Below are 12,926 nucleotides of genomic sequence, written 5' to 3' on the forward strand. Positions count from 1 at the left end.
GGACGGCTTTCACACACACTTATCTCTCAGAACTTAGCATGTGGAGAGACGTTCGTTCATCTAGCACAAAAGAAACTGGTTGCAGGAGAAACTTTTACTCTGGTTTCTAAGTCTCTTTCCTAGTGCCGGTTTGAGGTTCCTGCTGTTTTCACTGTAAAACCGAGTTGGAGCTAGTACCTTCCCATATATATGTATGGAGTGGAGTTTGCAAGTGAAAAGAAAATTTGTGTTCCAAACAAGCTAGGTGAAGGACGGGTTTCACACACACTTATCTCTCAGAACTGAGCATGTGGAGAGACGATCGTTCATCTAGCACAAAGGGAACGGTTTGCAGGAGAAATTTTTACTCTGGATTCTCAGTCTGTTTCTTAGAGCCGGTTTGAATTTCCTGCAGTTTTCACTGTAAAACAGAGTTGGAGCTTGTACCTCCCCATATATATGTATGGAGTGGAGTTTGCAACTGAAAAGAAAATTTGTGTTCCCAACAAGCTAGGTGATGGACGGCTTTCACACACACTTATCACTCAGAATTTAGCATGTGGAGAGACTTTCGTTCATCTAGCAAAATGTTAACGGGTTGCAGGAGCAACTTTTTCTCTGGTTTCTCAGTCTGTTTCCTAGTGCCGGTTTGAATTTCCTGCAGTTTTCACTGTAAACCCGATTTGGAGCTCGTAGTTCCCCATGTATATATATGGAGTGGAGTTTGCAAGTGAAAAGAAAATTTGTGTTCCAAACAATCTAGGTGAAGGACGGCTTTCACACACACTTATCTCTCAGAAATGAGCATGTGGAGAGACGTTCGTTCATCTAGCACAAAAGGAACGGGTTGCAGGAGAAAATTTTATTCTGGTTTCTCAGTCTGTTTCCTAGTGCCGGTTTGAAGTTCCTGCAGTTTTCACTGTAAAACCGAGTTGGAGCTAGTACCTCCCCGTATATATGTATGGAGTGGAGATTGCACCTGAAAAGAAACTTTGTATTCCCAACAAGGTAGGTGAATGAAGGCTTTCATACACACTTATCTCTCAGAAATGAGCATGTGGAGAGACGTTCGTTCATCTAGCACAAATTTTACGGGTTGAAGGAGAAAATATTTCTCTGGTTTCTCAGTCTGTTTCCTAGTGCCGGTTTGAAGTTCCTGCAGATTTCACTGTAAAACTGAGTTGGAAATAGTACTTTCCCATGTATATGTATGGAGTGGAGTTTGCAAGTGAAAAGAAACTTTGTGTTCCCAACAAGCTAGGTGAAGGACGGCTTTCACACACACTAATCTCTCAGAACTGAGCATGTGGAGAGACGTTCGTTCATCTAGCACAAAGGGAACGTGTTGCAGGAGAAACTTTTTCTCTGGTTTCTCAGTCTGTTTCATAGTGCCGGTTTGAATTTCCTACATTTTTCATTGTAAAACCGAGTTGGAGCTAGTACCTCCCCATATATATGTATGGAGTGGAGTTTGCAAGTGAAAAAACTTTGTGTTCCCAACAAGCTCGGTTAAGGACGGCTTTCACACACACTTATCTCTCAGAAATGAGCATGTGGAGAGACGTTCGTTCATCTAGCACAAAGGAAACGGGATGCAGGGGAAACTTTTACTCTGGTTTCTCAGTCTGTTTCCTAGTGCCGGTTACAATTTCCTGCAGTTTTCACTGTAAAACCGAGTTGGAGCTGTTACCTCCCCTTATATATGTATGGAGTGGAGTTTACAACTGAAAAGAAACTTTGTGTTCCCAACAAGCTAGTTGAAGAACGGCTTTCAAACACACTAATCTCTCAGAACTGAGCATGTGGAGAGACGTTCGTTCATCTAGAACATAGGGAACGGTTTGCAGAAGAAACTTTTACTCTGGATTCTCAGTCTGTTTCCTAGTGCCGGTTTGAAGTTCCTGCAGTTTTCTCTGTAAAACCGAGTTGGAGCTAGTACCTCCCCATATATATGTATGGAGTGGAGTTTGCAAGTGAAAAGAAACTTTGTGTTCCCTACAAGATTGGTGAAGGTAGGCTTTCACACACTCTTATCTCTCAGAACTGAGCATGTGTTGTGACTTTCGTTCAACTAGCACAAAGGTAACGGGTTGCAGGAGAAAATTTTACTCTGTTTTCTCAGTCTGTTTCTTAGTGCCGGTTTGAATTTCCTGCATTTTTCACAGTAAAACAGAGTTGGAGCTTGTACCACCCCATATATATGTATGCAGTGGGGATTGCAAGTGAAAAGAAACTATGTGTTCCCAACAAGCTAGGTGAAGTACGGCATTCACACACACTTATCTCTCAGAACTGAGGATGGAGAGACGTTCGTTCATCTAGCACAAAGGGAACGGGTTGCAGGAGAAACTTTTACTCTTGTTTCTCAGTCTTTTTCCTAGTGCCGGGTTGATGTTCCTGCAGTTTTCACTGTAAAACAGAGTTGGAGCTTCTACCTCCCCATATATATGTATGGAGTGGAGTTTGCAACTGAAAATAAACTTTGTGTTCCCAACAAGCTAGGTGAAGGACGGGTTTCACACACACTTATCACTCAGAAATGAGCATGTGGAGAGACGTTCGTTCATCTAGCACAATGTTAACGGTTTGCAGGAGCAACTTTTTCTCTGGTTTCTCAGTCTGTTTCCTAGTGCCGGTTTGAATTTCCTGCAGTTTTCACTGTAAACCCGATTTGGAGCTCGTAGTTACCCATGTATATATATGGAGTGGAGTTTGCAAGTGAAAAGAAAATTTGTGTTCCAAACAATCTAGGTGAAGGACGGCTTTCACACACACTTATCTCTCAGAAATGAGCATGTGGAGAGACGTTCATTCATCTAGCACAAAAGGAACGGGTTGCAGGAGAAAATTTTATTCTGGTTTCTCAGTCTGTTTCCTAGTGCCGGTTTGAAGTTCCTGCAGTTTTCACTGTAAAACCGAGTTGGAGCTAGTACCTCCCCGTATATATGTATGGAGTGGAGATTGCACCTGAAAAGAAACTTTGTATTCCCAACAAGGTAGGTGAATGAAGGCTTTCATACACACTTATCTCTCAGAAATGAGCATGTGGAGAGACGTTCGTTCATCTAGCACAAATTTAACGGGTTGAAGGAGAAACTATTTCTCTGGTTTCTCAGTCTGTTTCCTAGTGCCGGTTTAAATTTCCTGCACGTTTCACTGTAAAACCGAGATGGAGCTGGTACTTCCCCATATATATGTATGGAGTGGAGTTTGCAATTGAAAAGAAACTTTGTGTTCCCAACAATCTAGGTGAAGGACGGCTTTCACACACACTTATCTCTCAGAAATGAGCATGTGGAGAGACGTTCGTTCATGTAGCACAAAGGGAATGGGTTGCAGGCTAAACTTTTACTCTGGTTTCTCAGTCTGTTTCCTAGTGCCGTTTTGAAGTTCCTGCAGTTTTCACTGTAAAACCGAGTTGGAGCTAGTACCTCCCCATATATATATATGCAGTGTAGTTTGCAACTGAAAAGAAACTTTGTGTTCCCAACAAGCTAGGTGAAGGACGGCTTTCACACACACATATCTCTCAGAACTCAGCATGTGGAGAGACGTTCGTTCATCTAGCACAAAATTAATGGGTTGCAGGGGAAACTCTTTCTCTGGTTTCTCAGTCTGTTTCCTAGTGCCGGGTTGAAGTTCCTGCAGTTTTCACTGTAAAACCGAGTTGGAGCTCGTACTTCCCCATGTATATATATGGAGTGGAGTTTGCAAGTGAAAAGAAAATTTGTGTTCCAAACAAGCTAGGTGAAGGACGGCTTTCACACACACTTATCTCTCAGAACTGAGCATGTGGAGAGACGTTCGTTCATCTAGCACAAAGGGAACGGGTTGCAGGAGAAAATTTTACTCTGGTTTCTCAGTCTGTTTCCTAGTGCCGGTTTGAAGTTCCTGCAGTTTTCACTGTAAAATCGAGTTGGAGCTAGTACCTCCCCATATATATGTATGGAGTGGACTTTGCAACTGAAAAGAAACTTTGTGTTCCCAACAAGCTAGTTGAAGGACGGCTTTCAAACAAACTTATCTCTCAGAACTAAGCATGTGGAGAGACGTTCGTTCATCAAGCACAAAAGGAACGGTTTGCAGAAGAAACTTTTACTCTGGTTTCTGAGACTGTTTCCTAGTGCCAGTTTTAAGTTCCTGCAGTTTTCACTGTAATACCGAGTTGGAGCTATTACCACCCCATTTATATGTATGGAGTGGAGTATGCAACTTAAAAGAAACTTTGTGTTCCAAACAAGGTACGTGAAGGACGGCTTTCACACACACTTATCTCTCAGAACTTAGCATGTGGAGAGACGTTCGTTCATCTAGCACAAAAGAAACTGGTTGCAGGAGAAACTTTTACTCTGGTTTCTAAGTCTCTTTCCTAGTGCCGGTTTGAGGTTCCTGCTGTTTTCACTGTAAAACCGAGTTGGAGCTAGTACCTTCCCATATATATGTATGGAGTGGAGTTTGCAAGTGAAAAGAAAATTTGTGTTCCAAACAAGCTAGGTGAAGGACGGCTTTCACACACACTTATCTCTCAGAACTGAGCATGTGGAGAGACGTTCGTTCATCTAGCACAAAGGGAACGGTTTGCAGGAGAAATTTTTACTCTGGATTCTCAGTCTGTTTCTTAGAGCCGGTTTGAATTTCCTGCAGTTTTCACTGTAAAACAGAGTTGGAGCTTGTACCTCCCCATATATATGTATGGAGTGGAGTTTGCAACTGAAAAGAAACTTTGTGTTCCCAACAAGCTAGGTGAAGGACGGCTTTCACACACACTTATCACTCAGAAATTAGCATGTGGAGAGACTTTCGTTCATCTAGCAAAATGTTAACGGGTTGCAGGAGCAACTTTTTCTCTGGTTTCTCAGTCTGTTTGCTAGTGCCGGTTTGAATTTCCTGCAGTTTTCACTGTAAACCCGATTTGGAGCTCGTAGTTCCCCATGTATATATATGGAGTGGAGTTTGCAAGTGAAAAGAAAATTTGTGTTCCAAACAATCTAGGTGAAGGACGGCTTTCACACACACTTATCTCTCAGAAATGAGCATGTGGAGAGACGTTCGTTCATCTAGCACAAAAGGAACGGGTTGCAGGAGAAAATTTTATTCTGGTTTCTCAGTCTGTTTCCTAGTGCCGGTTTGAAGTTCCTGCAGTTTTCACTGTAAAACCGAGTTGGAGCTAGTACCTCCCCGTATATATGTATGGAGTGGAGATTGCACCTGAAAAGAAACTTTGTATTCCCAACAAGGTAGGTGAATGAAGGCTTTCATACACACTTATCTCTCAGAAATGAGCATGTGGAGAGACGTTCGTTCATCTAGCACAAATTTAACGGGTTGAAGGAGAAAATATTTCTCTGGTTTCTCAGTCTGTTTCCTAGTGCCGGTTTGAAGTTCCTGCAGATTTCACTGTAAAACTGAGTTGGAAATAGTACTTTCCCATGTATATGTATGGAGTGGAGTTTGCAAGTGAAAAGAAACTTTGTGTTCCCAACAAGCTAGGTGAAGGACGGCTTTCACACACACTAATCTCTCAGAACTGAGCATGTGGAGAGACGTTCGTTCATCTAGCACAAAGGGAACGTGTTGCAGGAGAAACTTTTTCTCTGGTTTCTCAGTCTGTTTCATAGTGCCGGTTTGAATTTCCTACATTTTTCATTGTAAAACCGAGTTGGAGCTAGTACCTCCCCATATATATGTATGGAGTGGAGTTTGCAAGTGAAAAAACTTTGTGTTCCCAACAAGCTCGGTGAAGGACGGCTTTCACACACACTTATCTCTCAGAAATGAGCATGTGGAGAGACGTTCGTTCATCTAGCACAAAGGAAACGGGATGCAGGGGAAACTTTTACTCTGGTTTCTCAGTCTGTTTCCTAGTGCCGGTTACAATTTCCTGCAGTTTTCACTGTAAAACCGAGTTGGAGCTGTTACCTCCCCTTATATATGTATGGAGTGGAGTTTACAACTGAAAAGAAACTTTGTGTTCCCAACAAGCTAGTTGAAGAACGGCTTTCAAACACACTAATCTCTCAGAACTGAGCATGTGGAGAGACGTTCGTTCATCTAGAACATAGGGAACGGTTTGCAGAAGAAACTTTTACTCTGGATTCTCAGTCTGTTTCCTAGTGCCGGTTTGAAGTTCCTGCAGTTTTCTCTGTAAAACCGAGTTGGAGCTAGTACCTCCCCAAATATATGTATGGAGTGGAGTTTGCAAGTGAAAAGAAACTTTGTGTTCCCTACAAGATTGGTGAAGGTAGGCTTTCACACACTCTTATCTCTCAGAACTGAGCATGTGTAGTGACTTTCGTTCAACTAGCACAAAGGTAACGGGTTGCAGGAGAAAATTTTACTCTGTTTTCTCAGTCTGTTTCTTAGTGCCGGTTTGAATTTCCTGCATTTTTCACAGTAAAACAGAGTTGGAGCTTGTACCACCCCATATATATGTATGGAGTGGGGATTGCAAGTGAAAAGAAACTATGTGTTCCCAACAAGCTAGGTGAAGTACGGCATTCACACACACTTATCTCTCAGAACTGAGGATGGAGAGACGTTCGTTCATCTAGCACAAAGGGAACGGGTTGCAGGAGAAACTTTTACTCTTGTTTCTCAGTCTTTTTCCTAGTGCCGGGTTGATGTTCCTGCAGTTTTCACTGTAAAACAGAGTTGGAGCTTGTACCTCCCCATATATATGTATGGAGTGGAGTTTGCAACTGAAAAGAAACTTTGTGTTCCCAACAAGCTAGGTGAAGGACGGCTTTCACACACACTTATCACTCAGAAATGAGCATGTGGAGAGACGTTCGTTCATCTAGCACAAAGTTAATGGGTTGCAGGAGCAACTTTTTCTCTGGTTTCTCAGTCTGTTTCCTAGTGCCGGTTTAAATTTCCTGCACGTTTCACTGTAAAACCGAGATGGAGCTGGTACTTCCCCATATATATGTATGGAGTGGAGTTTGCAATTGAAAAGAAACTTTGTGTTCCCAACAATCTAGGTGAAGGACGGCTTTCACACACACTTATCTCTCAGAAATGAGCATGTGGAGAGACGTTCGTTCATCTAGCACAAAGGGAACGGGTTGCAGGCTAAACTTTTACACTGGTTTCTCAGTCTGTTTCCTAGTGCCGGTTTGAAGTTCCTGCAGTTTTCACTGTAATACCGAGTTGGAGCTAGTACCTCCCCATATATATATATGCAGTGTAGTTTGCAACTGAAAAGAAACTTTTTGTTCCCAACAAGCTAGGTGAAGTACGGCTTTAACACCCACATATCTCTCAGAACTCAGCATGTGGAGAGACGTTCGTTCATCTAGCAAAAAGTTAATGGGTTGCAGGGGAAACTTTTTCTCTGGTTTCTCAGTCTGTTTCCTAGTGCCGGGTTGAAGTTCCTGCAGTTTTCACTGTAAAACCGAGTTGGAGCTCGTACTTCCCCATGTATATATATGGAGTGGAGTTTGCAAGTGAAAAGAAAATTTGTGTTCCAAACAAGCTAGTTGAAGGACGGCTTTCAAACAAACTTATCTCTCAGAACTAAGCATGTGGAGAGACGTTCGTTCATCAAGCACAAAAGGAACGGGTTGCAGAAGAAACTTTTACTCTGGTTTCTGAGACTGTTTCCTAGTGCCAGTTGGAAGTTCCTGCAGTTTTCACTGTAATACCGAGTTGGAGCTATTACCACCCCATATATATGTACGGAGTGGAGTATGCAACTTAAAAGAAACTTTGTGTTCCAAACAAGGTACGTGAAGACGGCTTTCACACACACTTATCTCTCAGAACTTAGCATGTGGAGAGACGTTCGTTCATCTAGCACAAAAGGAACTGGTTGCAGGAGAAACTTTTACTCTGGTTTCTAAGTCTCTTTCCTAGTGCCGGTTTGAGGTTCCTGCTGTTTTCACTGTAAAACCGAGTTTTAGCTTGTACCTCCCCATATATATGTATGGAGTGGAGTTTGCAACTGAAAAGGAACTTTGTGTTCCCATAAGCTAGGTGAAGAACGGCTTTCACACACACTTATCTCTCAGAAATGAGCATGTGGAGAGACGTTCGTTCATCTAGCACAAAGGGAACGGCTTGCAGGAGAAACTTTTTCTCTGATTTCTCAGTCTTTTTCCTAGTGCCGGTTTGAAGTTCCTGCAGGTTTCACTGTAAAACCGAGTTGGAGCTAGTACTTCCCCATATATATGTATGGAGTGGAGTTGGCAAGTGAAAAGAAACTTTGTGTTCCCAACAAGCTAGTTGAAGTACGGCTTTCACACACAATTATCTCTCAGAATTGAGCATGTGGAGAGACGTTCGTTCATCTAGCACAAAGGGAACGGGTTGCATGGGAAACTTTTACTCTGGATTCTCAGTTTGTTTCCTAGTGCCGGTTTGAATTTCCTGCAGTTTTCACTGTAAAACAGAGTTGGAGCTTGTACCTCCACATATATATGTATGGAGTGGCGTTTGCTACTGAAAAGAAACTTTGTGTTCCCAAAAAGCTAGGTGAAGGACGGGTTTCACACACAATTTTCTCTCAGAAATGAGCATGTGGAGAGACGTTCGTTCATCTAGCACAAAGTTAACGGGTTGCAGGGGAAACTTTTTCTCTGCTTTCTCAGTCTGTTTCCTAGTGCCGGTTTGAAGTTCCTGCACTTTTCACTGTAAAACCGAGTTGGAGCTCGTACTTCCCCATGTATATATATGGAGTTTAGTTTGCAAGTGAAAAGAAAATTTGTGTTCCAAACAAGCTAGGTGAAGGACGGCTTTCACACACACTTATCTCTCAAAAATGAGCATGTGGAGAGACGTTCGTTCATCTAGCACAAAGGGAACGGGTTGCAGGAGAAAATTTTACTCTGGTTTCTCAGTCTGTTTCCTAGTGCCGGTTTGAAGTTCCTGCAGTTTTCACTGTCAAACCGAGTTGGAGCTAGTACCTCCCGATATATATGTATGGAGTGGAGATAGCAATTTAAAAGTAACTTTGTGTTCCCAACAAGCTAGGTGAAGGACGGCTTTCATAAACACTTATCTCTCAGAAATGAGCATGTGGTGAGACGTTCGTTCATCTAGCACAAAGTTAACGGGTTGCAAGAGAAACTATTTCTCGGATTTCTCAGTCTGTTTCCTAGTGCCGGTTTGAAGTTCCTGCAGTTTTCACTGTAAAACTGAGTTGGAGCTAATAGTTCCCCATGTATATGTATGGATGGAGTTTGCAAGTGAAAAGAAAATTTGTGTTCCAAAAAAGCTAGGTAAAGGACGGCTTTCACACACACTTATCTCTCAGAACTGAGCATGTGGAGAGACGTTCGTTCATCTAGCACAAAGGGAACGGGTTGCAGGTGAAACTTTTAATCAGGTTTCTCAGTCTGTTTCCTAGTTCCGGTTTGAAGTTCCTGCAGTTTTCACTGTAAAACCGAGTTGGAGCTAGTACCTCCCCATATATATGTATGTAGTGGACTTTGCAAGTGAAAAGAAACTTTGTGTTCCCAACAAGCTAGGTGAAAGACGTCTTTCACACACACTTATCTCTCAGAACTGAGCATGTGGAGAGACGTTCGTTCATCAAGCACAAAGGGAACGGGTTGCAGGAGAAACTTTTACTCTGGTTTCTGAGACAGTTTCCTAGTGCCTGTTTGAAGTTCCTGCAGTTTTCACTGTAAAACCGAGTTGGAGCTAGTACCACCCCATATATATGTATGGAATGGAGTTTGCAACTGAAAAGAAACTTTGTGTTCCCAACAAGGTACGTGAAGGACGGCTTTCACACACACATATCTCTCAGAACTGAGCATGTGGAGAGACGTTCGTTCATCTAGCACAATGGGAACGGGTTGCAGGAGAAACTTTTACTCTGGTTTCTCAGTCTTTTTCCTAGTGCCGGTTTGAGGTTCCTGTAGTTTTCACTGTAAAACAGAGTTGGAGCTAGTACCTCCCCATATATATGTATGGAGTGGAATTTGCAACTGAAAAGCAACTTTGTGTTCCCAACAAGCTAGGTGAAGTACGGCTTTCACACCCACATATCCCTCAGAAATGAGCATGTGGAGAGACGTTCGTTCATCTAGCACAAAAGGAATGGGTTGCAGGAGAAACATTTACTCTGGATTCTCAGTCTGTTTCCTAGTGCCGGTTTGAATTTCCTGCAAATTTCACTGTAAAAAGGAGTTGGAGCTTGTACCTCCCCATATATATGTATGGAATGGAGTTTGCTACTGAAAAGAAACTTTGTGTTCCCAACAAGCTAGGTGAAGGACGGCTTTCACACACAATTATCTCTCAGAAATGAGCATCTGGAGAGACGTTCGTTCATCTAGCACAAAGTTAACGGGTTGTAGGAGAAACTATTTCTCTGGTTTCCCAGTCTGTTTCCTAGTGCCGGTTTGAAGTTCCTGCAGTTTTCACTGTAAAACCGAGTTGGAGCTAGTACTTCCCCATATTTATGTATGGAGTGGAGTTTGCAACTGAAAAGAAACTTTGTGTTCCCAACAATCTAGGTGAAGGACGGCATTCACACACACTTAACTCTCAGAACTGAGCATGTGGAGAGACGTTCGTTCATCAAGCACAAAGGGAACGGGTTGCAGGAGAAACTTTTACTCTGGTTTCTGAGACTGTTTCCTAGGGCCGGTTTGAATTTCCTGCAGTTTTCACTGTAAAACCGAGTTGGAGCTAGTACCTCCCCATATATATGTATGCAGTGGACTTTGTAAGTGAAAAGAATCTTTGTGTTCCCAACAAGCTAGGTGAAAGACGTCTTTCACACACACTTATCTCTCAGAACTGAGCATGTGGAGAGACGTTCGTTCATCAAGCACAAAGGGAACGGGTTGCAGGAGAAACTTTTACTCTGGTTTCTGAGAGAGTTTCCTAGTGCCGGTTTGAAGTTCCTGCAGTTTTCACTGTAAAACCGAGTTGGAGCTAGTAGCACCCCATATATATGTATGGAATGGAGTTTGCAACTGAAAAGAAACTTTGTGTTCCCAACAAGCTAGGTGAAGAACGGCTTTCACACACACTTATCTCTCAGAAATGAGCATGTGGAGAGACGTTCGTTCATCTAGCACAAAGGGAACGGGTTGCATGGGAAACTTTTACTCTGGATTCTCAGTCTGTTTCCTAGTGCCGGTTTGAATTTAATGCAGATTTCACTGTAAAACAGATTTGGAGCTGTACCTCCACATATATATGTATGGAGTGGAGTTTGCTACTGAAAAGAAACTTTGTGTTCCCAAAAAGCTAGGTGAAGGACAGCTTTCACACACAATTTTCTCTCCGAAATGAGCATGTGGAGAGACGTTCGTTCATCTAGCACAATGTTAACGGGTTGCAGGAGAAACTTTTTCTCTGCTTTCTCAGTCTGTTTCCTAGTGCCGGTTTGAAGTTCCTGCACTTTTCACTGTAAAACCGAGTTGGAGCTCGTACTTCCCCATGTATATATATGGAGTTTAGTTTGCAAGTGAAAAGAAAATTTGTGTTCCAAACAAGCTAGGTGAAGGACGGCTTTCACACACACTTATCTCTCAAAAATGAGCATGTGGAAAGACGTTCGTTCATCTAGCACAAAGGGAACGGGTTGCAGGAGAAAATTTTACTCTGGTTTCTCAGTCTGTTTCCTAGTGCCGGTTTGAAGTTCCTGCAGTTTTCACTGTCAAACCGAGTTGGAGCTAGTACCTCCCGATATATATGTATGGAGTGGAGATAGCAATTTAAAAGTAACTTTGTGTTCCCAACAAGCTAGGTGAAGGACGGCTTTCATACACACTTATCTCTCAGAAATGAGCATGTGGTGAGACGTTCGTTCATCTAGCACAAAGTTAACGGGTTGCAAGAGAAACTATTTCTCGTGTTTCTCAGTCTGTTTCCTAGTGCCGGTTTGAAGTTCCTGCAGTTTTCACTGTAAAACTGAGTTGGAGCTAATAGTTCCCCATGTATATGTATGGATGGAGTTTGCAAGTGAAAAGAAAATTTGTGTTCCAAAAAAGCTAGGTAAAGGACGGCTTTCACACACACTTATCTCTCAGAACTGAGCATGTGGAGAGACGTTCGTTCATCTAGCACAAAGGGAACGGGTTGCAGGGGAAACTTATACTCTGGTTTCTCAGTCTGTTTCCTAGTTCCGGTTTGAATTTCCTGCAGTTTTCACTGTAAAACCGAGTTGGAGCTAGTACCTCACCATATATATGTATGCAGTGGACTTTGCAAGTGAAAAGAAACTTTGTGTTCCCAACAAGCTAGGTGAAAGACGTCTTTCACACACACTTATCTCTCAGAACTGAGCATGTGGAGAGACGTTCGTTCATCAAGCACAAAGGGAACGGGTTGCAGGAGAAACTTTTACTCTGGTTTCTGAGACAGTTTCCTAGTGCCGGTTTGAAGTTCCTGCAGTTTTCACTGTAAAACCGAGTTGGAGCTAGTACCACCCCATATATATGTATGGAATGGAGTTTGCAACTGAAAAGAAACTTTGTGTTCCCAACAAGGTACGTGAAGGACGGCTTTCACACACACATATCTCTCAGAACTGAGCATGTGGAGAGACGTTCGTTCATCTAGCACAAAGGGAACGGGTTGCAGGAGAAACTTTTACTCTGGTTTCTCAGTCTTTTTCCTAGTGCCGGTTTGAGGTTCCTGCAGTTTTCACTGTAAAACAGAGTTGGAGCTAGTACCTCCCCATATATATGTATGGAGTGGAATTTGCAACTGAAAAGCAACTTTGTGTTCCCAACAAGCTAGATGAAGTACGGATTTCACACCCACATATCCCTCAGAAATGAGCATGTGGAGAGACGTTCGTTCATCTAGCACAAAATGAACTGGTTGCAGGAGAAACTTTTACTCTGGTTTCTAAGTCTCTTTCCTAGTGCCGGTTTGAAGTTCCTGAAGTTTTCACTGTAAAACGGATTTGGAGCTTGTACCTCCCCATATATATGTATGGATTGGAGTTTGCTATTGAAAAGAAAATTTGTGTTCCCAACAAG

This window comes from Camelus dromedarius, chromosome 35 (genome assembly GCF_036321535.1).
Source record: "Camelus dromedarius isolate mCamDro1 chromosome 35, mCamDro1.pat, whole genome shotgun sequence".
NCBI lineage: Eukaryota > Metazoa > Chordata > Mammalia > Artiodactyla > Camelidae > Camelus > Camelus dromedarius.